Here is a 26,670-nt window from a genome sequence, read left to right as displayed (position 1 = left end):
CCCACGTATGGGTGGTCCCGGGAATCGAACACACTATCCTGGCGTTGCAAACGCCATACTCTACCAACTGAATAACGTTCCAGTCAACTCAAGGCCTTCTAACACACACTAGGGAAATCAGAAGCATCCGCTATTCTCTGTGAATAAAGCATCAGAGGCAGGAAGGCAAAGTAGGAGTCTCTCAGTATCAGCATCACATGTACTATGATACAGACCTTTGAATACTGTTGTTAGAAGATGAAATAATATTGTCCATTATTTTCATCTCCTCTGTGAAAAGAGAACTCCTCATGCAGAGAGAAAGAGAATGCACGGTTGGCTCTCTGACACCAGAACGTTAGCTTTTTGCTACGACACTTAGCATTTCCTTGCCAGAGAAAAGGTTACAGCTGTGCTGAAGAGGGAAAGGGGGATACCTTGTCAGTTGTACAACTGAATGCATTCAACTGAAATGTGTCTTCCGCATTAAATCCAACCCCTCTGAATCAGAGAGGTGCGGGGGGCTGCCTTATTTGACATCCACCTCATCAGCGCCCAGGAATCAGTGGGTTAACTGCCTTGCTCCGGGGCAGAACGACAGATTTTTACCTTGTCAGCTTGGGGATTCGATCCAGCAAAGAGCAGGTGTATACACAGAGACCCGCGGGTGAAGGAGGAGCTCAGGGTCTCTCTCTCTACTGTCTACTGTCACAGAGTTATTACCTTGTAGTTTTATGAGCAATAACATCTATACCAGGCATGGAAATCAGAAGTCGTGACTCAGCAAGGCATTAAATCTGTTTGATATGCTGCAGACAATGTTTCAGCCAGGGGAGCCAAGACAACATGACAGTGAGAAACTACTCATTTCACCTAGCTTTCCACTCTGTCCATACTATAACGCTCTGAATACTTATTATTCTTCAGCTTTTAAGATGTCAAAAGGCCGATGAGAAAATAAGGGATGACATTTCACACTTCGACCCGCTGGTCAGGTTCTCTAGATAACCTCAACCACAAGCTAGGACCTGCCCATTATTATTGGTGCGCTTCTCATTTCAGTGAGATCATAGGTCCGTCTACCTGTCTGTCAGTCTGGCCCTCCAATTAACCTCTGGATCCCTGGCTAAGAGGCATGCTGTCCTCCAGAGCCGGCTAAACCCCTGCAAGACTCTAAAAGCTGAGCTCATGAAGAAACCCACATGGCGCTACACCGCAAACCACTATAATATAGTAATTATACCATAGTGAAGCAGTTTCTAAATGTGAATAAAGCTAGATTATGTTTTCAACATTCATCCATTTGGGTTAAGTATGTGAATGTGAAATGACATTGTCAAACATGCTCCATTTTGCAGGCATTTCCATACATTTAATTATGTTGGATTAAAACACTAAACCACACCTAAACATAACTGTATACTCTTTGAATAAACTGTATAAAACCTTTGCTTTAGCGTTAAGTTATTTATTGTATTTTTTGCACACAAAAAAAATATTTTACAATATCAACGCTAATATATTTACATGTACACACACTTGTGACATTGAAAAGCTAACTAAAGCACACCTAACCTTCAGCAGCATTACCATTATTGTTAAATAACAAGGGTAAAACAACTCATACCATTCCAAAATCCTCTTGTAAGACAAGCTACATGGAAGGTCACAGTCCTTTCAAGCATTGTAACCTCTCAAAATATTCTAGGGTCAAAGGCTTATTGCTAGATTGGTGACTGGCACAATGTTTGTTGATACTAAAGGACAATGAGGACACAAAGGTCCTCAGGCTCAGATGGTCACCCTACAGAATGAGAATACATCATCCTCTGGTACTCAGGGTTGTAAAATGTGTCACAAACAAAAGTGAGCATCACTTGAGGGGAAGTGTACCCCCGTACATTGACTCGGTACCGGTACCCCCTGTATATAGCCTCGTTATTGTCATTTTATTGTGTGACTTTTTTTCTACTTTAGTTTATTTAGCAAATATTTTCTAAAAATAAAATAAAATAAATGCATTGTTGGTTAAGCATTTCACAGTATTCGGCGCATGTGACAAATTACATTTGATTTGATTTGGGGGGTAGGGAGACATGCTGCTTAGTTATTTGGGTCAATCTGCCAGTAGTTTGTCTTCCTTTGCAATGCGTGGTGAGAAGGAGATGAGTAAAAGATTGATACATCAATTGATGTTCAGTATGACAGGTGTCAAATCTAAACATGAAAATATCTATATCAAAACTTCAACATACACTATCAGTCAAAGGTTTGGACACACCTACTCATTCAAGGGTTTTTATTTATTTTTACAGTTTTTGTATTTTGTATTATTGTAGAATAATAGTGAAGACATCAACACTATTAAATAACACATATGCAATCATGTAGTAACCAAAAAAGTGTTAAACAAATCAAAATATATTTTATATTTGAGATTCTTCAAATAGCCACCCTTTGCCTTGATGACAGCTTTGCACACCACTCTTGGCATTCTCCAAACCAGATTCATGAGGTAGTCACCTGGAATGCATTTCAATTAACACGTGCCTTCTTTAAAGTTAATATGTGGAATTTCTTTCCTTCTTAAAGCGTTTGAGCCAATCAGTTGTGTTGTGACAAGGTAGGGGGGTATACAGAAGATAGCCCTATTTGGTAAAATACCATATTATGGCAAGAACAGCTCAAATAAGCAAAGAGAAATGACAGTCCATCATTACTTTAAGACATGAAAGTCAGTAAATTATGAACATTTAAAGAACTTTGAAAGTTTCTTCAAGTGCAGTTGCAAAAACCATCAAGCGCTATGATGAAACTGCCTCTCATGAGGACCGCTACAGGAATGGAAGACCCAGAGTTACCTCTGCTGCAGAAGATAAGTTCATTAGAGTTACCAGCCTCAGAAATTGCAGCCCAAATAAATGCTTCACAGAGTTCAAGTAACAGACACATCTCAACATCAACTGTTCAGAGGGGACTGTGTGAATCAGGCATTCATGGTATAATTGCTGCAAAGAAACCACTACTAAAGGACACCAATAATAAGAAGAGACCTGCTTGGGCCAAGAAACACGAGCAATGGACATTAGACCGGTGGACATTTGTCCTTTGTTCTGGAGTGCAATTTGGAGATTCTTGGTTCAAACCGCTGTGTCTTTGTGAGATGCGGTGTGGGTGAACGGATGATCTCCACATGTGTAGTTCCCACCATAAAGCATGGAGGAGGAGGTGTTATGGTGTGGGGGTGCTTTGCTGGTGACACGCTGTGATTTATTTAGAATTCAAGGCACACTTAACCACCATGGCTACCACAGCATTCTGCAGAGATACGACATCCCATCTGGTTTGGGCTTAGTGGGACTATCATTTGTTTTTCAACAGGACAATGACCCAACACACCTCCAGGCTGTGTAAGGGCTATTTGACCAAGAAGGAGAGTGATGGAGTGCTGCATCAGATGACCTGGCCTCCACAATCCCCGACCTCAACCCAATTGAGATGGTTTGGGATGAGTTGGACGGCAGAGTGAAGGAAAAGCAGCCAACAAGTGCTCAGCATTTGTGGGAACTCCTTCAAGACTGTTGGAAAAGTATTCCAGGTGAAGCTGGTTGAGAGAATGCCAAGAATGTGCAAAGCTATCATCAAGGCAAAGGGTGGCTATTTGAAGAATCTCACATATAAAATATATTTTGATTTGTTTAACACATTTTTGGTTACTACATGATTTCATATGTGTTATTTCACAGTTTTGATGTCTTTACTATTATTCTACAATGTAGAAAATATTAAAAATAAAGTAAAACCCTTGAATGAGTAGGTGTGTCCAAACGTTTGACTGGTACCGTACATCCGAATGCAATATAATTGGGTCCATTCGATTTCTGATCCAATCCTTGGGCAATTAATGAATCAATGACCGCTCTTGAAGACATAGCTTGCAGGATATTGTTAATCAATCAACATACTGGCATCTGTCTAACAGTACAGCAACAAGGAAATAGGCAAAAGGCAAAGTCATTATGGCTCAGAAATGAGCAACAATATTAATGATTTTCGCTTACCCTATTTGCACCCATGAGAACAGATTGAAGGACACTATCAAAAAGAAAAGTATATCCACAAGCCCTTGTGGGGACCATGCACAGGCTACTCCCTCTTCAAGTCTTATTTTGTAGTCCAGATTTGGCTTCTGTTTGAATTCATTAGCAGGGAGAACAGTGGGCTCTGTTGAATTTCTTTGTTTTTGGCTGTCTTGGCCAGACCCAGTGTCAACAAGCCAGTGTTTCTCAATGGTGGAAAGATAATCCTGCAATGTTCCAATTGAATGGCTTAGAAGGGGAGGGAGGGTGAAGAAGAGGATAGGAGAAAACAGGAGGAGCAATAGAATATAAATGCATTGCAGAGAGAGAGAGAGAGAGAGAGAGAAGGATGCAATGAAGGAGTCTGAGATTACACTAACTACCAGGGTGTGATTATGTATTGATAGGCTAGCTAGCTAAACGTGTGAGGCATCCCAAACTTGTGTGTGTGAGAGAGAGAGATATAGTGGGATTGTGCTCGGTGTGTGTGATTGTGTATGCAAAAAAGCAGCATGCAAGCCTATTGCCTGAATACTGATGGTTTATGCTTAGATGAGGCAACTTGTGTGGAAAAATTAAATAAGGAGTGGTATTGTTAAAATAATGATGTATTATGTATGACTTCGTATATTGTGTAGCATGGGAGACCATGTTCATACCATCATCATAGGGCTATTCGTCGCTCTTCTAAAGCCTTGTGAGTGAGAACGACAAAACACTTGTAAACCTATTACAGTAATCAGATTTCAGAGTCAGGTTCTAACTTTATTCTCTCACACCCTACCATCCCCCTTTCTGCCACTTTTTAGAAATGAGGCTGATTACCAAACCAGATAGCTTACTCAAATATGCCTGAACCCATCTATAACTCCCTCTTATCCAAACAATATGAATTCCATAAACACTCTGGTGGTTATCTGGCACCCCAATACAACTGCAGTATCTGCTATGTTCTTTCTAGAATTATACACTCTACCTGTCATGGCTGCTGTTAGACAGAAATACACTCTGAGAGGACCTTCAACTGAGAAGCTGGGAGGGAGGACACTCAAGGAGAGAGAGGAGGAACTGTAGAGAGAATGAGATAGGGATGGAGAGAGAGTGAGGCTTCTGAAGGAGAGAGAGAGAGAGAGAGAGAGAGAGAGAGAGAGAGAGAGAGAGAGAGAGAGAGAGAGAGAGAGAGAGAGAGAGAGAGAGAGAGAGAGAGAGAGAGAGAGAGAGAGAGAGAGAGAGAGAGAGAGAGAGAAAGGGAGGTAGGGAGATGAGACTGGGTGGAGCAGGTGCATAGAGTACTGGAAGCTGTTGTGAGCAAACAGTTGGTGAGCGGAATAGAGAGTGCCACCGGGTCAGAGTGGTTGCTAAATAGATCAGGATAGAGACGTGATTCATCTCCGGGGTGTGCGGGCGGTGTGGTTACAGCGGCAGGGTGGAATAAACAGGCTGTTGAATGTTGCTAGGAGACAGAGCTACAGCGCTGTGTGCACGGTGCTTGCATCATCACAGTGGAGATGAGATGAGGGTGGGAAGCTGGCCATTATCCACATTCAGGCGAGAACATGAGGGGTGGTTAGGTGGATGAGTGTCATCAGGTCACTCTGCAATCAACTCCTACAGGGTCTCTTCATGTCCATAACAGCACAGCACCTGCACTCCAGTGAAAATGAGCAGGCTATCTCGGTAAACACATCAGGCATTCAGCGGTGTGTGTGTGTAGAGGGAGGATGGGTGTTTGGAAAAGACTGTTAGAAAAGAAGGGGCAGAGAGTGAACGAGCGAGAGGGAGATAGAGAGAAGGTGGGGGCTTGTTGTATTTATCAGCGGAACGTGTCCTGCAGTGGGCCCTGTGCTCTGCTCTGCTCACTGGGCCGTGGAATGTGAGAGTCAAATCAGAGCTGACATGGCCATCCAGATGGGGAGACTGCAGCAGCGTCTGAAAAATAGTCTCCCTATCCCCATGTACCTGCTCCCCTGTTACCCAGACAACAAAACATGTTCATAGCCTCCCTCTCCTCTATACCTGTACTGCTATACCCAGACAACAGAAGACGTTCATAGCTTCCCTCTCCTCTATACCTGTACTGCTATACCCAGACAACAGAAGATGTTCATAGCCTCCCTCTCCTCTATACCTGTACTGCTATACCCAGACACAGAAGACGTTCATAGCTTCCCTCTCCTCTATACCTGTACTGCTATACCAAGACAACAGAAGATGTTCATAGCCTCCCTCTCCTCTATACCTGTACTGCTATACCCAGAAAACAGAAGATGTTCCTTTAAACGATTCTGGATGGAACTGGTTCCTTGAAACGATTCAGGGGAAAACTGGACAACAAATATATTGTGGGTCCCAGAAATTGGGCATCTGTCTCTCAATCATGTACAGTTATAGGCAGTGGCTGGTGTTTCCCTTCCAGTAGTCTCGTGTTGCCCTACCTCCAAAATCACATTGTTGTCTCGCCTCTCTTTGAGGTTTGGAGAATGTTGTATTGCAAAAATGGTTTGAATGGTCTGCTGGCACCCAGCGGCACGATTTTGATTGGATGTTACATTTCAAGACCCCTCCCTCGACACGCTCATAGAAGGAGTGCTGTGAGCTTTACTGTTTTCTGTCCAGGTAGTTGTTGCCTATGCTAGTTTCAAGTGCTAGTTTTCAAATTATCAAGTGTGGCCGACAGTCTGTGATTTATATTTATTGAAATTGAAAGTGGATCACGCTGGTAAAGCCACATTTTACAACACGTTCTAAATTGCTCTGGTGACACTTTCCTTTCTCCATTCATCAACATGGCTGCTGGCTGCGCTTTGCTACCACCAAAAATATAGTGAAGATTGTCCATTATTTTGTTTTTGTAAGGACCCAAAAAACTGTGGCAGTGGGAGAACCTATTAAAGTGAGTAAATACCATATGTGTTATATGTGTTAAAACAAAAACAAAAAAAACCGATACATTATAAGATAGCTAGCTAGCTGGCTACAGTAGGCCACTTTGTAGGCTAACTCATTTGAGCTGCTAGCTAGCTAACTAACTTTACACACTGTTTAGTTAAGTGAATTAAATGTCATCAGCTAGCTAACTTCATATTAGCTAGATATCTTGATGTAATCACTGTAAATTAAAAATGCAGTCTCCAAATGCATTTGTAGATAATAGCCACAGAAGACGGTGAAATTGCAGCTCCAGCTGTCAGTAAAGGGAGAGTGTAGGCTACTGGATAAGGGAGGTAATTTTTGGGGAGGACATTTTTTAAAGATTCTCCAGTTCCAGTCCCTAGAGGGGAATTCTTTGAGGAGAGAGAGATAATAGCAACATAATGTTCAGTGTTGTCTAATTTGAGTATAACAAAACCAGATTCTTTGTGATGTTTTCTGTCCTCAGATATGGAAAGCTGTTGTCACGATCGTCAGGGAGAGACCAATGCGCAGCGTGATGAACAAACATACTTTAATTAGTTAAAGTCTAAACATGATACAAAACAAGAAACGACTCGTGAAGTCCACGGTGACAACGACCGAACACGGAACAAAAACCCACAAACACAAAGGGAAAACAGACAGTTTAAATATGGCTCCCAATCAGAGACAACCAGCCAACAGCTGACACTCGTTGCCTCTGATTGGGAGTCACTCAGGCAAACATAGAATACAACAAACTAGAATGAACACCACAGAATGAACACACCCTGGCTCAACATATAGAGTCCCAGAGCCAGGGTGTGACAGTACCCCCCCCTAAAGGCGCGGACTGCGACCGCGCCTCAACTAAAACAAAACAGGGAGGGCTGGGCGGGCATACCTCCTCGGTTGCGGTTCTGGCTCCGGCCTTGACCCCCACTCCTTCTCTAACCCCCCAAAGTACCCCTGGTCCGGTCTGGCCCTGCTGACCAGAGCTGAACTGAACACTGGTGGAGCGGATTGCTCTAGCTCCGGCGTGACGCAGCACCTGACCGGTGCCGGACCCGCCACCGTGGAACAGGCACGGGCCGTGCCGGACTGACGACGCACACCACTGGCTTGGTGTGGGGAGCAGGAGCGGGCCGAGCCGGGCTGATGCAAACGCACCACTGACTTGGTGCGGGAGCAGGAGCGGGCCGAACCGGGCTGACGGCGCACCACTGACTTGGTGCGGGGAGCAGGAGCGGGCCGGACAGGGCTGACGCAAACGCACCACTGACTTGGTGCGGGAGCAGGAATGGGCCGGACTGGGCTCGGCGCGCACCACAGACTTGGTGCGGAGAGCAGGACCGGGCCGGACAGGGCTGACGAAACGCACCACAGACTTGGTGCGGGGAGCAGGAATGGGCCGGACTGGGCTGGCGACGCGCACCACAGACTTGGTGCGGAGAGCAGGACCGGGCCGGACAGGGCTGACGAAACGCACCACAGACTTGGTGCGGGGAGCAGGAATGGGCCGGACTGGGCTGGCGACGCGCACCACAGACTTGGTGCGGAGAGCAGGAATGGGCCGGACTGGGCTGGCTACGCGCACCACAGACTTGGTGCGGAGAGCAGGAACGGGCCGGACAGGGCTGACGAAACGCACCACAGACTTGGTGCGGGGAGCAGGAATGGGCCGGGCTGAGCTGGCGATGCGCACCGTAGACTTGGTGCGAGTGGCAGGAACAGGCCGGACCGTACTGGGAACACACACCACTGGCCCTACGTGGGGATCAGGAACAGGCCGGACCGGACTGGCAACACACGCCAGTACCTCTCGCCGTGCCTCTACATCTTCCACCCCCTCTTCGACCAGTGGCCCCCGTAACCTGGCGGCCTCCTCTGCCAATCCGCTGGGCCGCTCTGCCGCGGTCTCCTGCTGGCCCGTCGTCCACGGGCGTTAGCCCCCCTAAAAATTTTCTGGGGGTCTCTCTTCCCCGTGGGCCCGGCCTCTATATTTCTCGCCCAACTCTCGCTCTCCTGCTTCCAACTCCAGCCATTCTGCTCCTCCTTTGGCTTGACCCAGTCGAGACTCTTCCTCCACTGTTCCCAAGTCCACCCTCTCTGCTCCTCACTAGGCTTGACCCAGTCGAGGTTGCCACGGAGATCTGCTAGCGATCTCCCTGGTGATGGCTCCTGGACACGCTGCTTGGTCCAGTCTTGGTGGGTTTTTCTGTCACGATCGTCAGGGAGAGACCAATGCGCAGCGTGATGAACAAACATACTTTAATTAGTTAAAGTCTAAACATGATACAAAACAAGAAACGACTCGTGAAGTCCACGGTGACAACGACCGAACACGGAACAAAAACCCACAAACACAAAGGGAAAACAGACAGTTTAAATATGGCTCCCAATCAGAGACAACCAGCCAACAGCTGACACTCGTTGCCTCTGATTGGGAGTCACTCAGGCAAACATAGAATACAACAAACTAGAATGAACACCACAGAATGAACACACCCTGGCTCAACATATAGAGTCCCAGAGCCATGGTGTGACAGCTGTGAAAGCCTGTTTGCAAATGAAGAGAGAGGTCCCAATGAATGTCCCAAGAGACTAAGGGTATATCCTATTTGCCATGGGTTATATGTGTAGGCCTACCTATGTTAGCAAATGTTGCATACAAAAATACAGATAAACATCACACACAATGTATAAACCTATTACAATTGGAGCAGGCCAACCTTGCTGGAGGTCTGCTGGGTGTGCAGGGTTCTGTTTCAGCCCAGCAATAACACAGCTGATTCAACTCAAATAAAATCTAATGAGTTGATAATCAAGTGTGCTATTGCTGGGCTGGAATAGAAGTCTGCTCACCCAATAGATCAGGGATCAGTGGAGCAAGGCTGGACACCGCTGGTATGGAGGTTTTTTTCACCTGAAATGATGCTTTAGTAATAATAGCCTACTTGTGTACTACTCAATTATCTATTGTTGTTTAGACTAAGATATCTAATCTTTACATACAAGTTAGCATATTTGTACATTTTGAAGTGATGAAGTGTTGATTCTTTGAAGTGAAGTGTTTATACTATTATTCAAAATGAACTAGTGTCAATGTTGATTAATCCCATATCATAATCCTGCAATAAAGAGGGGAAGGGTTCTGTCTCTAATGTGTCCGTTTTTCTGTGTTGTATTCTAAAATGAGCATTTCCTTTTTGTCTAGTTGTAAGATCTCCAATCTGTTTTATTTGACTGTCACTCTCTTTCAGTATATCAGCGATGTGAATCCATTTAGCAGCTTATCAATTTGCGCCAATGCAGCCAGAGGCCTACATTATGATGGCATTACTGTTCTTATGGGGATCTGTCATCTGAAGCAGAGAATAGCTAAACTCACACATGTTGAGCTATATGTTCTCAATTCAAAATGATACCAGTAGACAATGTATATGAGGCACACCATATACCAGATTCTGTACATGCCTTTGAAGTGCTGAGAAATACAATTGTTTAGTGCAAATCCAACCCTTGTAATGTAGGTACAACATGAAAATAAGGAGATTACAATTAGGCTACAGGAGATGAGCATTACAGGCTCATTTTATTTACTTAATTTCAGCAATGTTGCTTGCAATATTATTGTAGTTGTTCCCATAGATACTGTAGACGGTATATGGTTGCTCTACAGTGCCTTCGGAATGTATTCAGAACCCTTTACTTTTTCCACATTTTGTTATGTTACAGCCTTATTCTAAAATGGATTAAATAAAAATATTTCCTCAGAAATCTACACACAATACCCCATAATTACAAAGCGAAAACAGGTTTTTAGAAATGTTTGCAAATTTATGAAATATAAAAAACAGAAATACATTATTTACATAAGTATTCAGACTCTTTGCTATGAGACTCGAAATTGAGCTCTGGTGCATTCTGTTTCCATTGATCATCCTTGAGAAGTTTCTACAACTTGATTGGAGTCCACCTGTGGTAAATTGAATTGATTGTACATGATTTGGAAAGGCACACACCTGTCTATATAAGGTCACACTGTTTACAGTGCATGTCAGAGCAAAAACCAAGCCATGTGGTTGAAGGAATTGTCTGTAGAGCTCTGAGACAGGATTGTGTCATTGCACCGATCTGGGGAAAGGTACCAAACATTTTCTGCAGCATTGAAGGTCCCCAAGAACACAGTGGCCTCCATCATTCTTAAATGGAAGAAGTTTGGAACCACCAAGACTCTTCCTAGAGCTGGCCGCCCGGCCAAACTGAGCAATCGGGGGAGAAGAGCCTTGGTCAGGGAGGTGACCAAAAACCTGATGGTCACTCTGACAGAGCTCCAGAGTTCCTCTGTGGAGATGGAAGAACCTTCCAGAAGGACAACCATCTCTGCAGCACTCCACCAAGCAGGCCTTTATGGTAGGGTGTCCAGATGGAAGCCACTCCTCAGTAAAAGGCACATGACAGCCCGCTTGGAGTTTGCCAAAAGGCACCTAAAGACTCTCAGATCACGAGAAAGAAGATTATCTGGTCTGATGACACCAAGCTTGAACTCTTTGGCCTGAATGCCAAGCGTCATGTCTGGAGGAAACCTGGCACCATCCCTACGGTGAAGCATGGTGGTGGCAGCATCATGCTGTGGGGATGTTTTACAGCGGCAGGGACTGGGAGACTAGTCAGGATCGAGGCAAAGATGTACGGAGCAAAGTACAGAGAGATTATTGATGAAAACCTGCTCCAGAGCGCTCAGGACCTCAGACTGGGGCGAAGGTTCACCTTCTAGCAGGACAACGACCCTTAGCACACAGCCAAGACAACGCAGGAGTGGCTTCGGGACAAGTCTCTGAATGTCCTTGAGTGACCCAGCTCGAGCCCAGACTTGAACCCGATCGAACATCTCTGGAGAGACCTGAAAATAGCTGTGCAGCGACGATCCCCATCCAACCTGTGGTCCTCTGTAGCTCAATTGGTAGAGCATGGCGCTTGTAACGCCAGGGTAGTGGGTTCGATTCCCAGGACCACCCATACGTAAAAATGTATGCACACATGACTGTAAGTCGCTTTGGATAAAAGTGTCTACTAAATGGCATATTATTATTAACCTGACAGAGCTTGAGAGAATCTGCAGAGAAGAATGGGGAAAAGTCCCCAAATACAGGTGTGCCAAGCTTGTAGCGTCATAACCAAGAAGTCTTGATGCTGTAATCGCTGCCAAAAGTGCTTCAACAAAGTACTGAGAAACACTTTGAAGTTTTTGGTAATGTGAAATTAATGTAGGAGAATATAACACATTAGATCTGGTAAAATATAATACAAACAAAAAAACATGTGTTTTCTATATTGTTTTTGTTCCATCATCTTCGAAATGCAGTTTAGGCGCAATTTAAATTTTGGCCACTAGATGGCAGCAGTGTGTGTGCAAAGTTTCAGATTGATCCAGTGAAGCATTGCAATACTGGACTATTTTGTATCAAGTCTGCACAAATGTGCCTAATTGGTCAATTGATACATTTTAAAGTACATAACTATAGAGAACATACCAAAAGGATATGGTAATACAAAATGTAAATTTACACACTCCCAGGAATGTCATACATGATGGATCATTTATTTATTTATTTTTATTTATTGTTTTCATTTTATTTTTCTTCTTCTTCTTTTTTTTTTTTTGGGGGGGTAGATCAGCTTAATATTGCAGATAGATTGTAACTTCCATCAATGTAATTGTCTGCATCACTTCCAATCCCCCATGTTTTTTATATATATACTCCCCTTTATTACTTTTCAACCCCGCCATCCTTTCTCTACTTGGGGTAAATTAGTGAACAACAATGCCCAGGCCTCTACTTCCAGCCTATACTTACTATCTACACCTTATGGACACATTAAATTTGACAATAATTATATTTTATTTGTTTTTGCTCCTGAACTTCTTCTACTCTCAACCTCTCCGATCATTTTCATGATGTCCATCCGGTTTGCTTCTATATGCCATATCTTTCTAACTGTGCTCTTTCCCAAAAGCTCCCAACATACAACCTACAGTGGGGAAAAAAAGTATTTAGTCAGCCACCAATTGTGCAAGTTCTCCCACTTAAAAAGATGAGAGAGGCCTGTAATTTTCATCATAGGTACACGTCAACTATGACAGACAAATTGAGAAAAAAAATTCCAGAAAATCACATTGTAGGATTTTTAATGAATTTATTTGCAAATTATGGTGGAAAATAAGTATTTGGTCACCTACAAACAAGCAAGATTTCTGGCTCTCACAGACCTGTAACTTCTTCTTTAAGAGGCTCCTCTGTCCTCCACTCGTTACCTGTATTAATGGCACCTGTTTGAACTTGTTATCAGTATAAAAGACACCTGTCCACAACCTCAAACAGTCACACTCCAAACTCCACTATGGCCAAGACCAAAGAGCTGTCAAAGGACACCAGAAACAAAATTGTAGACCTGCACCAGGCTGGGAAGACTGAATCCGCAATAGGTAAGCAGCTTGGTTTGAAGAAATCAACTGTGGGAGCAATTATTAGGAAATGGAAGACATACAAGACCACTGATAATCTCCCTCGATCTGGGGCTCCACGCAAGATCTCACCCTGTGGGGTCAAAATGATCACAAGAACGGTGAGCAAAAATCCCAGAACCACACGGGGGGACCTAGTGAATGACCTGCAGAGAGCTGGGACCAAAGTAACAAAGCCAACCATCAGTAACACACTACGCCGCCAGGGACTCAAATCCTGCAGTGCCAGACGTGTCCCCCTGCTTAAGCCAGTACATGTCCAGGCCCTTCTGAAGTTTGCTAGAGTGCATTTGGATGATCCAGAAGAGGATTGGGAGAATGTCATATGGTCAGATGAAACCAAAATATAACTTTTTGGTAAAAACTCAACTCGTCGTGTTTGGAGGACAAAGAATGCTGAGTTGCATCCAAAGAACACCATACCTAATGTGAAGCATGGGGGTGGAAACATCATACTTTGGGGCTGTTTTTCTGCAAAGGGACCAGGACGACTGATCCGTGTAAAGGAAAGAATGAATGGGGCCATGTATCGTGAGATTTTGAGTGAAAACCTCCTTCCATCAGCAAGGGCATTGAAGATGAAACGTGGCTGGGTCTTTCAGCATGACAATGATCCCAAACACACCGCCCGGGCAACGAAGGAGTGGCTTCGTAAGAAGCATTTCAAGGTCCTGGAGTGGCCTAGCCAGTCTCCAGATCTCAACCCCATAGAAAATCTTTGGAGGGAGTTGAAAGTCCGTGTTGCCCAGCGACAGCCCCAAAACATCACTGCTCTAGAGGAGATCTGCATGGAGGAATGGGCCAAAATACCAGCAACAGTGTGTGAAAACCTTGTGAAGACTTACAGAAAATTTTTGACCTGTGTCATTGCCAACAAAGGGTATATAACAAAGTATTGAGAAACTTTTGTTATTGACCAAATACTTATTTTCCACCATAATTTGCTAAAAAATTCATTAAAAATCCTACAATGTGATTTTCTGGATATTTTTTTCTCATTTTGTCTGTCATAGTTGACGTGTACCTATGATGAAAATTACAGGCCTCTCTCATCTTTTTAAGTGGGAGAACTTGCACAATTGGTGGCTGACTAAATACTTTTTTCCCCCACTGTATATACTTATTATGGACACAGTATGCTTACATTATTAGTTATCTTGTTATTATTTATTGTTATTTGTTATTAGTCCCATCCTTCAACTCCATTCAATACCTCCCATCTATATTTTAACACCATCCATATAGGATTTCTATTTGCCATATATATTTCAACCGTACTGTGATGTTTTACAAAAGTTCTGAACCTTTCTATTCTCATTGCTTCTACAGATTGTGAATTAAAAATAAACATTTTTGCTAAAAGTATTATTATATTATTGATCGATTGACTATGACTTTTCAGATCACCCAGTAATGCTATCTGCAAGGTTAGCTCCAGGTAAATATTGCAATCCTTTAGCCATTCCTGGACCTGTGTCCAAAAACAAGCTACAAATGGACAGAACCAAAACAAATGATCTAATGATTCTGTCTCTTCACAGCAAAATCTGCAGAGCTGGGAAGATTGTATCCCCCATATAAATAACATTATATTGGTAGCAAGAATTTTATATAATAATTTAAATTGAAAGATTCAAATTTTTGAATCCGGTGTCATTTTGCGTGTCAGTTCATAAACACTATGCCATGGGATCGGTACGTCAAAAATCTCTTCCCAACTATTTTGCAATTTATATGGGACGGCTGTCAATCCTTTGGTCCTTAAGTGAAACTGATATACTTTTTTTATTTATCACAGTTTTCCTTAATCATTTATGTTCTTTAATGCAAGGCCGACAGACAAGTTCCTTACTTTCTCCCCCTTCAACTTTCCTCTTCCACATTTGCGGTAAGGCTGCAATTATTTGGTTGTAATTTTGGGTAGAGCAAACATGTTTTTGTTAGCTGCATGTGCGACATAACTCCACCAGTCTTACCGATGATATAATTTACGAAGATTATAAATTTTTTAAACATTCTGTCAAAAAATAAAGTTTTTTTGTCAATTAGCATATTTGAATTTAACCACAATATTTGTTGCATTATTTGTTCTGTCGTTTCTGGAGGATTAAATTGAAATTGCAACCAACTTTCTATGGCTTGTTTTAGAAATAGTGATATTTGGGAGATTATTTCCTTTTCAAATAACTGAAAATGAGAGGTTGTAATCTGAATAAAGGGAAAAAAGCCATTCTTGAACATTGGGTGAGACATTCTTACTAATTTTTTAGTGAAGCTTTTAGTGATAGGTCTAATGCTTTAATATTTAATAATTTCTGTCCTCCGAATTCATATTCATTATATAAATAGGCCCTTTTAATTTTGTCTGGCTTGCCGTTCCAAATAAAATGGAATATTTTTTTCTCATATAATTTAAAAAACTCTTCGCTAGGCGTAGGCAAGACCATAAGCAAATAGGTAAACTGGGATAATACTAAAGAGTTAATCAGGGTGATTTTTCCACAAATTGACAGGTATTTACCTTTCCATGGTAGCAAGATCTTATCTATTTTTGCTAACTTTCTATTAAAATGTATTGAAGTGAGATCATTTATTTCCTTTGGGATATGTATTCTGAGTATATCCACATCACCATCAGACCATTTTATTGGTAAACTACATGGTAATGTAAAAATTGTATTTTTTAGTGATCCAATAGTAATATGGTACATTTGTCATAATTTGGTTGTAATCCAGATAGGGTAGAAAATGTATCTACAGTGGGGGGAAAAAGTATTTAGTCAGCCACCAATTGTGCAAGTTCTCCCACTTAAAAACATGAGAGAGGCCTGTAATTTTCATCATAGGTACACGTCAACTATGACAGACAAAATGAGAAAAAAAATCCTGAAAATCACATTGTAGGATTTTTAATGGATTTATTTGCAAATTATGGTGGAAAATAAGTATTTGGTCAATAACAAAAGTTTCTCAATACTTTGTTATATACCCTTTGTTGGCAATGACACAGGTCAAACGTTTTCTGTAAGTCTTCACAAGGTTTTCACACACTGTTGCTGGTATTTTGGCCCATTCCTCCATGCAGATCTCCTCTAGAGCAGTGATGTTTTGGGGCTGTCGCTGGGCAACACGGACTTTCAACTCCCTCCAAAGATTTTCTATGGGGTTGAGATCTGGAGACTGGCTAGGCCACTCCAGGACCTTGAAATGCTTCTTACGAAGCCACTCCTTCGTTGCCCGGGCTGTGTGTTTGGGATCATTGTCATGCTGAAAGACCCAGCCACGTTTCATCTTCAATGCCCTTGCTGATGGAAGGAGGTTTTCACTCAAAATCTCACGATACATGGCCCCATTCATTCTTTCCTTTACATGGATCAGTCGTCCTGGTCCCTTTGCAGAAAAACAGCCCCAAAGCATGATGTTTCCACCCCATGCTTCACAGTAGGTATGGTGTTCTTTGGATGCAACTCAGCATTCTTTGTCCTTCAAACATGACGAGTTGAGTTTTTACCAAAAAGTTATATTTTGGTTTCATCTGACCATATTACATTCTCCCAATCATCTTCTGGATCATCCAAATGCACTCTAACAAACTTCAGATGGGCCTGGACATGTACTGGCTTAAGCAGGGGGACACGTCTGGCACTGCAGGATTTGAGTCCCTGGCGGCGTAGTGTGCTACTGATGGTAGGCTTTGTTACTTTGGTCCCAGCTCTCTGCAGGTCATTCACTAGGTCCCCCGTGTGGTTCTGGGATTTTTGCTCACCGTTCTTGTGATCATTTTGACCCCACGGGGTGAGATCTTGCGTGGAGCCCCAGATCGAGGGAGATTATCAGTGGTCTTGTATGTCTTCCATTTCCTAATAATTGCTCCCACAGTTGATTTCTTCAAACCAAGCTGCTTACCTATTGCAGATTCAGTCTTCCCAGCCTGGTGCAGGTCTACAATTTTGTTTCTGGTGTCCTTTGACAGCTCTTTGGTCTTGGCCATAGTGGAGTTTGGAGTGTGACTGTTTGAGGTTGTGGACAGGTGTCTTTTATACTGATAACAAGTTCAAACAGGTGCCATTAATACAGGTAACGAGTGGAGGACAGAGGAGCCTCTTAAAGAAGAAGTTACAGGTCTGTGAGAGCCAGAAATCTTGCTTGTTTGTAGGTGACCAAATACTTATTTTCCACCATAATTTGCAAATAAATTCATTACAAATCCTACAATGTGATTTTCTGGATTTTTTTTTCTCAATTTGTCTGTCATAGTTGACGTGTACCTATGATGAAAATCACAGGCCTCTCTCATCTTTTTAATTGGGAGAACTTGCACAATTGGTGGCTGACTAAATACTTTTTTTCCCCACTGTAGATCCTCTATGAGGCTGTGGAGGGATTCTAGTTGTGGATTTAAAAGAAAAGATGAATCATCAGCGTACAATGATGGATCATTAGCTTATACACTAACTTTCACACATCTAGATGGCCAGGCAGGGTGGGTGTGGAGCCAGAGACAGCTGGGGTTCAAACTGTAGACCCAGTTCCTACATTTTAATACAAAAAGTGATTTTATCAAACAAAATTATGCTACATTTTTTCTCTGGGAACCTTAGGATGACAAATCAGAGTAAGATTACTGAATGTAAGTACATTATTTACCTTCAGAGTTGAATGTATCAAACCAGTTGCCGTGATATGTTTTTTTGTTGTTTTGCACTCTCCTCAAACAATAGCATGGTCTTTTTTTCACTGTAATAGCTACTGTAAATTGGACAGTGCAGTTAGATTAACAAGAATTTAAGCGTTCTGCTCATATAACACCTGTCTATGTCCTGGAAAGTTTGCTGTTACTTACAACAGTCATGCTAATCACATTAGCGCACGTTAGCTCAACCGTCCCGTATACGGGACACCGATCCCGTAGAGGTTAACCAGGTTTCCAGACAACTTCTTTACGCAAGTAAAGTACATGTCAAAGAAAAAATGTAATGACAGGCCTGATGGAAACGGCAAATGTGTTGGTAAACTTTCCAAATGTCGATAAAACAAAATATGCTAGACAAGGTGGAATCTTTTTGTGTTTGTAAAATTAATATACGCGAGAAATGGCGGTGGAAACACTTTTATGTGCAAATATTGATATAATAACCATCATAAACTTGCAGTAAACTTGGAGTCGCGCGTTGACATGTTGTGTGGTCCTCCCACTACGACTCGGGAAAGCATGCAATTTTTTTCGCTACAGATTAAATAAATTACGATGAACTTCACAGGGTGGTGAAAATGCATGGTGATGAGCTTGATGCTCCTTTCAATAAATATCTAGGGTCTTATTCTGGTGATATGATGATTGATTCTTGGCTGCCATTTCACAAATAAAAATGATTTCACACTTTTGTCCATCATAATCTCATCATGTAGGCTATACCCTCACTTTATCTGCAAACTGTTGGCTAGAGCGCACGTGCCAAGACCAGTGGGCATATACGCTATACCTACGCAATATTTTTAGTGACAAAACCATCAGTAGGCCTAGAGTTGAAAATGCCATGGAAATCCATTTAACTTGTATTTTTATTTGGTATATGGGAATTTAACCGCAAAAGTTATTTTTATGTGCACTACGTATATTACACACAGACTTTTATCCGCAACAAGTCAATTGAATGGAAACACAACTCTGATAGAAAAATGAGCATATTGGTTTTATGCGGATTTCTGAATATTCACATGAAAATCTGATGCCAAATGGATGGAAACCTAGCTATAAACACCCTAAAGATTCTGGCAAGTGCGCTAGTCCAGGGTCACTTTGATTATGCCTGCACATCATAGTTCACCAGCAGCCCCAAACATCTAAAGAATAAGCTACAGACCAGCCAAAACAAGCTTGTAAGAATTGTACTTAAACTCCCCCCTCATACTTATCTGGAGGTCAAGCATTTTAAGCAGCTAGGCTGGCTATCTGTGGAAAAAAGAGTAGCATTAACTCAACTTGGTTTGGTCCACAGAATGATCATGGACTCAGCCCCCAGGTACCTATACAACTATTTTTTATTTGTTAGAGATGTCCACCAGCATAATACCAGAGCCAGAGACTCTAATATTCACTGTTTTAAATATAAGAGTCTATCTGATAAGAACACATTTTTATATACCAGCGCTGTTGAGTGTAACAAACTACCACAGCAACTCAAAGCCATACCACTTTTTAAAAGAATGTAAAAAGCTGGCTAATGTATAACCTTTTTTTGTCTGTATCTCTGTAATATGTCTGTATCTCTGTAATATGTCTGTATATCTGTAATATGTCTGTATCTATGTAATATGTCTGTATCTCTGTAATATGTCTGTATCTATGTAATATGTCTGTATCTATGTAATATGTCTGTATCTATGTAATGTGTCTGTATCTATGTAATGTGTCTGTATCTATGTAATATGTCTGTATCTATGTAATATGTCTGTATCTATGTAATATGTCTGTATCTATGTAATGTGTCTGTATCTATGTAATATGTCTGTATCTATGTAATATGTCTGTATCTATGTAATATGTCTGTATCTATGTAATTGTATATATATTTATGCAAAAAATAGGGACCACAATGGAAATAAGTCCCAGACTTTATTGTGCAATCCTGGTCACTTGTAAAAAAATGTTTACTGTGTGTATATACACTGCTCAAAAAATAAAGGGAACACTAAAATAACACATCCTAGATCTGAATGAATGAAATAATCTTATTAAATACTTTTTTCTTTACATAGTTGAATGTGCTGACAACAAAATCACACAAAAATGATCAATGGAAATCAAATGTATCAACCCATGGAGGTCTGGATTTGGAGTCACCCTCAAAATTAAAGTGGAAAACCACACTACAGGCTGATCCAACTTTGATGTAATGTCCTTAAAACAAGTCAAAATGAGGCTCAGTAGTGTGTGTGGCCTCCACGTGCCTGTATGACCTCCCTACAACGCCTGGGCATGCTCCTGATGAGGTGGCGGATGGTCTCCTGAGGGATCTCCTCCCAGACCTGGACTAAAGCATCCGCCAACTCCTGGACAGTCTGTGGTGCAACGTGGCATTGGTGGATGAAGCGAGACATGATGTCCCAGATGTGCTCAATTGTATTCAGGTCTGGGGAACGGGCGGTCCATAGCATCAATGCCTTCCTCTTGCAGGAACTGCTGACACACTCCAGCCACATGAGGTCTAGCATTGTCTTGCATTAGGAGGAACCGAGGGTCAACCGCACCAGCATATGGTCTCACAAGGGGTCTGAGGATCTCATCTCGGTACCTAATGGCAGTCAGGCTACCTCTGGCGAGCACATGGAGGGCTGTGCGGCCCCCCAAAGAAATGCCACCCCACACCATGACTGACCCACCGCCAAACCGGTCATGCTGGAGGATGTTGCAGGCAGCAGAACGTTCTCCACGGCGTCTCCAGACTCTGTCACATGTGCTCAGTGTGAACCTGCTTTCATCTGTGAAGAGCACAGGGCGCCAGTGGCGAATTTGCCAATCTTGGTGTTCTCTGGCAAATGCCAAACGTCCTGCACGGTGTTGGGCTGTAAGCACAACCCCCACCTGTGGACGTCGGGCCCTCATACCACCCTCATGGAGTCTGTTTCTGACCGTTTGAGCAGACACATGCACATTTGTGGCCTGCTGGAGGTCATTTAGCAGGGCTCTGGCAGTGCTCCTCCTGCTCCTCCTTGCACAAAGGCGGAGGTAGCAGTCCTGCTGCTGGGTTGTTGCCCTCCTACGGCCTCCTCCACGTCTCTTGATGTACTGGCCTGTCTCCTGGTAGCGCCTCCATGCTCTGGACACTACGCTGACAGACACAGCAAACCTTCTTGCCACAGCTCGCATTGATGTGCCATCCTGGATGAGCTGCACTACCTGAGCCACTTGTGTGGGTTGTAGACTCCGTCTCATGCTACCACTAGAGTGAAAGCACCGCCAGCATTCAAAAGTGACCAAAACATCAGCCAGGAAGCATAGGAACTGAGAAGTGGTCTGTGGTCACCACCTGCAAAACCAGTCCTTTATTGGGGGTGTCTTGCTAATTGCCTATAATTTCCACCTGTTGTCTATTCCATTTGCACAACAGCATGTGATATTTATTGTCAATCAGTGTTGCTTCCTAAGTGGACAGTTTGATTTCACAGAAGTGTGATTGACTTGGAGTTACATTGTGTTGTTTAAGTGTTCCCTTTATTTTTTTGAGCAGTGTATATACAGCTCTGGAAAAAATTAAGAGACCAATACAAAATTATCAGTTTCTCTGGTTTTACTATTTATAAGTATGTGTTTGGGTAAAAATAACATTTTAGTTTTATTCTATAAACTACTGACAACATTTCTCCCAAATTCCAAATAAAAATATTGTCATTTAGAGGATTTATTTGCAGAAAATGACAACTGGTCAAAATAACAAAAAATATGCAGTGTTGTCAGACCTCGAATAATGCAAAGAAAATAAGTTAATGTTCATTTTTAAACAACACAATACTAATGTTTAACTTAACTTAACTTTAACTTAACTTTAATAAATCAATATTTGGTGGAATAACCCTGATTTTCAATCACAGCTTTCATGCATCTTGGCATGCTCTCCACCAGTCTTTCACATTGATGTTGGGTGACTTTATGCCACTCCTGGCGCAAAAATTCAAGCAGCTCAGCTATGTTTGATGGCTTGTGACCATCCATCTTCCTCTTGATCACATTCCAGAAGTTTTCAATGGGGTTCAGGTCTAGAGATTGGGCTGGCCATGACAGAGTCTTGATCTGGTGGTCCTCCATCCACACCTTGATTGACCTAGCTGTGTGACATGGCGCATTGTCCTGCTGGAAAAAACAATCCTCAGAGTTGGGGAACAATGTCAGAGCAAAAGGAAGCACGTTTTCTTCCAAGACAACCTTGTACGTGGCTTGATTCATGCGTCCTTCACATAGACAAATCTGCCCGATTCCAGCCTTGCTGAAGCACCCCCAAATCATCACAGATCCTCCACCAAATGTCACAGTGGGTGCGAGACGCTGTGGCTTGTAGGCCTCTCCAGGTCTCCGTCTAACCATTAGATGACCAGGTGTTGGGCAAAGCTGAAAATTGGACTCATCAGAGAAGATGACCTTACTCCAGTCCTCTACGGTCCAATCCTTATGATCAAAAAGTATTTGATCCCCTGCTGATTTTGTACGTTTGCCCACTTACAAAGACATGATCAGTCTATAATTTTAATGGTAGGTTTATTTGAACAGTGAGAGACAGAATAGCAACAAAAAAATCCAGAAAAACACATGTCAAAAATGTTATAAATTGATTTGCATTTAAATGAGGGAAATAAGTATTTGACCCCTCTGCAAAACATGACTTAGTACTTGGTGGCAAAACCCTTGTTGGCAATCACAGAGGTCAGACATTTCTTGTAATTGGCCACCAGGTTTGCACACATCTCAGGAGGGATTTTGTCCCACTCCTCTTTGCAGATCTTCTCCAAGTCATTAAGGTTTCTAGGCTGACGTTTGGCAACTCGAACCTTCAGCTCCCTCCACAGATTTTCTATGGGATTAAGGTCTGGAGACTGGCTAGGCCACTCCAGGTCCTTAATGTGCTTCTTCTTGAGCCACTCCTTTGTTGCCTTGGCCGTGTGTTTTGGGTCATTGTCATGCTGGAATACCCATCCACGACCCATTTTCAATGCCCTGGCTGAGGGAAGGAGGTTCTCACCCAAGATTTGACGGTACATGGCCCCGTCCATCGTCCCTTTGATGCGGTAAAGTTGTCCTGTCCCCTTAACAGAAAAACACCCCCAAAGCATAATGTTTCCACCTCCATGTTTGACGGTGGGGATGGTGTTCTTGGGGTCATAGGCACCATTCCTCCTCCTCCAAACACGGCGAGTTGAGTTGATGCCAAAGAGCTCGATTTTGGTCTCATCTGACCACAACACTTTCACCCAGTTCTCCTCTGAATTATTCAGATGTTCATTAGCAAACTTGTATATGTGTTTTCTTGAGCAGGGGGACATTGCGGGCGCTGCAGGATTTCAGAGATTCACGGCGTAGTGTGTTACCAATTGTTTTCTTGGTGACTATGGCCCCAGCTGCCTTGAGATCATTGACAAGATCCTCCCATGTAGTTCTGGGCTGATTCCTCACCGTTCTCATGATCATTGCAACTCCATGAGGTGAGATCTTGCATGGAGCCCCAGGCCGAGGGAGATTGACAGTTATTTTGTGTTTCTTCCATTTGCGAATAATCGCACCAACTGTTGTCACCTTCTCACCAAGCTGCTTGGCGATGGTCTTGTAGCCCATTCCAGCCTTATGTAGATCTATAATCTTGTCCCTGGCATCCTTGGAGAGCTCTTTGGTCTTGGCCATGGTGGAGAGTTTGGAATCTGATTGATTGATTGCTTCTGTGGACTTCTGTCTTTTATACAGGTAACAAGCTGAGATTAGGAGCACTCCCTTTAAGAGTGTGCTCCTAATCTCAGCTCGATACCTGTATAAAAGACACCTGGGAGCCAGAAATCTTTCTGATTGAGAGGGGGTCAAATACTTATTTCCCTCATTAAAATGCAAATCAATTTAGAACATTTTTGACATGCGTTTTTCTGGATTTTTTTGTTGTTATTCTGTCTCTCACTGTTCAAATAAACCTACCATTAAAATTATAGACTGATCATTTCTTTGTCAGTGGGCAAACGTACAAAATCAGCAGGGGATCAAATACTTTTTTCCCTCACTGTATATGTCTTCTTTTTCTGACAAATTAAATGAATCAATCAATCAAAACTGTGCAGAGGCCATTTGATGAATGGAAAGAGTTACAAAACTCTTTCCATTCTGTTACCAAACACCAAAAAGTGTAATAACATTCTGAGATTGTGAAGCCAAGCCTTCGATACTGGGTAGACCTACAAGGTAGGGAGGAATGTACAGTATATTCTATTTGTCGAGATTGACATAGTCTATTCATTGTGTTATTGGTTGTGTGGTGCATTGGCACACAAACCTGTTGTCGGGTTTTTTATATTACATTTTAGTCATTTAGCAGACGCTCTTATCCAGAGCGACTTACAGTTAGTGAGTGCATACATTTTCATACTGGAGTGAGCTCGTCTGTGGTGGTCAGTGAACCCTCAACCTTCTGACCTGTAGCCCTAAGGGGCATTGACTGTGCCACAAAAGCATGCTGAAGTGGCAAAGTCAATAGCCACGTTTACAAACACAAGATCACTACAGTTATTGTTATTTGTGGTCATAAACATTATTTTGAGTTAATTCTATGAGGGGGGAGGGTGTGCACATCTTTTTACAGTACAAGGGTCATGTGAAACTATTTTTTACATTGGGGAGGGGGATGCATTTTCTTATGACACCTTAAATTGGACCAGTCTCTATGATACCTTAAATTTCGATCTGTCCCTAAATCTGGTGCACACCTTTGGAGCTCCGCCCAAGCAAGGCATTTAATTGGTTTGACGTGTTGCGAGGTGTCACTGATTTACACTGGGTTCCGACCAGTCAATAGCTGATTTCTGCCATGGAACTTCCCCCAGTGTGACGTTCTGGCTCCGGGACTCTTAGTAGTGAGCCAGGGTTGTCATTTTCATTTGGGTGTAGTTCTATGTGGGATCTAGTTGTTTCATTTCTATGTTTGGTTTTGATGTTGATTTAGTCATATGACTCCCAATCGGAGGTAACGAGTGTCAGCTGTCGGCTCGTTATCTCTGATTGGGAGCCATATTTATACTGTGTGGTTTCACCTTGGTTTTGTGGGTTTTTGTTTCCTTGTTGCTGTTAGTCTTTATCAGTATTGAACTTCACTTTCGTCATATTTGGTTTGTTGTTTTGATCGTGGTTTCTTTATATAAAGTCTACGATGTTCGCTCAACACGCTGCGTATTGGTCCGTTTCCTCAGACGATCGTGACAGAAAAACCCACCATAAAAGGACCAAGCAGCGCGTCCAGGAGCAAAGGGTCTGGACATGGGAGGAACTGTTGGACGGTAAAGGGTCCTGGACTTGGGAGGAGATCCTGGATGGTATGGATCGCCGACCATGGAACGAGACGGTGGAGAGGCGACGGCGAGAGGAGCAACGGCATCGGCAGGGCCATCGTCGGAAGGACGGGAGGCAACCCCAAAAAAAATTTTTGGGGGGGCACATGGCTTGGGCGGCTGGGCAGCAGGAGGCTGCCACAGGGAGAAAAGGAGAGAAGGCTAACGGAGTACGGGAACCATTGGCGAGTAGAGGGAGGGAAGTGTGTGTGGCACGGCGTGAAAGACTGATGTGTGTTGCCAGTCCGGTCCGGCCCGTTCCTGATCCTCGGTTGAGGCCAGTGGTGTGTGTTCCCGGTACGGACCGGCCTGTTCCTACTCCAAGCACCAGGTCCACGGTGTGCTACGTCAGCCCGGCCCGGCCTGTTCCGGCCACTCGCACCAGGGATGCGGTGCGCGTCGCCAGCCCAGCCCGGCCTGTTCCTGCTCCACGCACCAGGGATAGGGTGCGCTTCGCCAGCCCGGCCCGGCCTGTTCCGGCCACTCGCACCAGGGATACGGTGCGCGTCGCCAGCTCAGCCCGGCCTGTTCCTACTCCACGCACCAGGGATACGGTGCGCTTCGCCAGCCCGGCCCGGCCTGTTCCGGCCACTCGCACCAGGGATACGGTGCGCGTCGCCAGCCCAGCCCGGCCTGTTCCTACTCCACGCACCAGGGATACGGTGCGCTCGCCAGCCCGGCCCGGCCTGTTCCGGCCTCTCGCACCAGAGATACGGTGCGCATCGCCAGCCCAGCCCGGCCTGTTCCTGCTCTCCGCACTAGGCCTTATGTGCGTCCCCAGGGTCCAGCATGCCCTGTTGCTGCTCTCCGCACTAGGCCTTATGTGCGTCCCCAGGGCCAAGCATGCCCTGTTGCTGCTTCCCGCACTAGCCCTGAGATGCGTGTCCTCAGCCCGGTACCTCCAGTTCCGGCACCACGCATCAGGCCTACGGTGCGTCCCCAGGGCCAAGCATGCCCTGTTGCTTCTCCCCGCACTAGCCCTGAGATGCGTGTCCTCAGCCCGGTACCTCCAGTTCCGGCACCACGCACCAGGCCTACGGTGCGCCTCAGACGGCCAGAGTCTGCCGTCTGCCCAACGGGGCCTGAACTGTCCGTCTGCCCAACGCCGTCTGAACTGCC

At 43.7% G+C, this 26,670-nt stretch overlaps 1 protein-coding gene across 5 annotated transcripts in view; it reads right to left on the bottom strand.

Annotated features, from left to right (window-relative positions):
- Positions 1-26,670, bottom strand: part of LOC121538471 (protein kinase C and casein kinase substrate in neurons protein 1-like) — a 75,714-nt gene that overhangs the window by 21,653 nt on the left and 27,391 nt on the right. The window contains exon 1 of one of the 5 annotated variants that reach the window (XM_041846509.1): positions 4,041-4,283. The exons of the other annotated variants lie outside the window; for them this stretch is intronic. The gene's annotated coding sequence lies outside the window, so the exon portion shown is untranslated. Of the gene's footprint in view, positions 1-4,040; positions 4,284-26,670 lie in introns of those variants that run through there. 5 annotated transcript variants of the gene reach the window in all.

Source organism: Coregonus clupeaformis, chromosome 24, assembly GCF_020615455.1.
Source record: "Coregonus clupeaformis isolate EN_2021a chromosome 24, ASM2061545v1, whole genome shotgun sequence".
Classification (NCBI taxonomy): Eukaryota; Metazoa; Chordata; class Actinopteri; order Salmoniformes; family Salmonidae; genus Coregonus; species Coregonus clupeaformis.
The sequence above is the reverse complement of the archived record's forward strand: the minus strand, read 5'-3'. Positions and strand labels throughout refer to the sequence as shown.